This window comes from Nestor notabilis, unplaced genomic scaffold (genome assembly GCF_000696875.1).
Source record: "Nestor notabilis isolate BGI_N333 unplaced genomic scaffold, ASM69687v1 scaffold1247, whole genome shotgun sequence".
Taxonomy (NCBI): domain Eukaryota; kingdom Metazoa; phylum Chordata; class Aves; order Psittaciformes; family Psittacidae; genus Nestor; species Nestor notabilis.
Genome location: NW_009936730.1, coordinates 26,192 through 27,993, shown reverse-complemented (window position 1 = coordinate 27,993; position 1,802 = coordinate 26,192). Strand labels below are relative to the sequence as shown.

The following is a 1,802-nucleotide window of genomic DNA, read 5'->3' as shown; positions in this document are numbered from 1 at the left end:
CATGTGGCGGCGACCCCTTCCACTAGAGCAGGTGGCTCCAAGCCCCTGTGTCCAACCTGGCCTTGAACACTGCCAGGGGTACAGGAAGAGGCTTGCTTTTCTATCAGTTTTGAATAAAAGCAACCATGTAGGTGCCAAATCCCTTTGGATATCCCATTCCTTGTGGCAGCCTGATGCTCCAACTGCATTTTAAAGGGCTTGTCTCTCCTTGAAAAGCTTGTGTTGCTTCTGCTTTTGCTCCCCCAGCCTTAAGTGGAGCCACCATAAAGGTAGGACATGAACCACGACGGAAGCACTGGGCTCAGCTGCGAGCCAGCAGAGGTTTCTGGCTGGTGTGAATGCACACATTGGGGTGTATATATATATATATATATATTTAATAGAGACATATCAGAGCATGTTTTTGGATGAAAAGACACCATATTTAAATTTCAAGGGTCCTCTCATCCATTGAACCAGAAGTCAGATAAAAGTATATTCATGACTTTATTCTGCCATAAAAGAGCTCGACGAGGTAAAAATACAAAATCCTTAGGTTGAAAAAAACCCATCCTTACATTGTTAAAAAGACATTTTTGGAGAGTAGGGAAGGATAGCAAAACCCACAATAATTCTAACAATAATTGCTTTAAACTCTGTGTTACTTTCTACTTACCTTTGGTGTGGACAGTGACAAAAAGACTTTTAAAGGTTCTTAAAAATAGCCATAACTTTCTGCCTCTCAAGCAGCAGCACAGCTCAGGTGCATTTCAGCAGCAGACGCTGCAGGGGGGATGCTTTGTTTCTTTAAGAATCTTATTTTTCCCTTAATTTTTTTCCATGTTAATGGGAACATTTTTATTAGGCTTGTTTTGTTTTTTAATAACCTTCCGATCTTAGAATGAACCGTGATAGAATGCTTCATAAATTATGCAGTGGGTTCTTCAGCTGAACACATGCTTATATATATATATATATATATTTAATAGAGACATATCAGAGCATGTTTTTGGATGAAAAGACACCATATTTAAATTTCAAGGGTCCTCTCATCCATTGAACCAGAAGTCAGATAAAAGTATATTCATGACTTTATTCTGCCATAAAAGAGCTCGACGAGGTAAAAATACAAAATCCTTAGGTTGAAAAAAACCCATCCTTACATTGTTAAAAAGACATTTTTGGAGAGTAGGGAAGGATAGCAAAACCCACAATAATTCTAACAATAATTGCTTTAAACTCTGTGTTACTTTCTACTTACCTTTGGTGTGGACAGTGACAAAAAGACTTTTAAAGGTTCTTAAAAATAGCCATAACTTTCTGCCTCTCAAGCAGCAGCACAGCTCAGGTGCATTTCAGCAGCAGACGCTGCAGGGGGGATGCTTTGTTTCTTTAAGAATCTTATTTTTCCCTTAATTTTTTTCCATGTTAATGGGAACATTTTTATTAGGCTTGTTTTGTTTTTTAATAACCTTGTCAGATTGGAAAGGCAGTATCCAGGTAACAGTATGTATATGAGGAGGAAAGAACGGATGGGTTTGGTTTGTTAAACATACTCTTGTACCTCTTCCAGCTGGCTGCAGAGGGGGGAACGTTTACCTTTCCCTTCCTTGCACATCACCATATTAATTACATCCAGAAGGGATCTTGTGGGAAGGGGATGTGTGCTTCCCAAAGGAGTGGTTGGGGAAAGTCGTAGAATCCTAGAATGGTTTGTGTTGGAAGGGACCTTAAAGCTCCTCCAGCTCCAACCCCTGCCAGGGGCAGGGACACCTTCCACTAGAGCAGGTTGCTCCAAGCCCCTGTGTCCAACCTGGCCTTGA

The 1,802-nt window shown here is 40.6% G+C and overlaps 1 protein-coding gene across 1 annotated transcript in view; it reads left to right on the top strand.

Moving 5' to 3' along the window:
* The window catches only part of KIAA2022 (KIAA2022 ortholog), an 11,036-nt gene that overhangs the window by 2,817 nt on the left and 6,417 nt on the right, over positions 1-1,802 (top strand). The window lies entirely within an intron of this gene.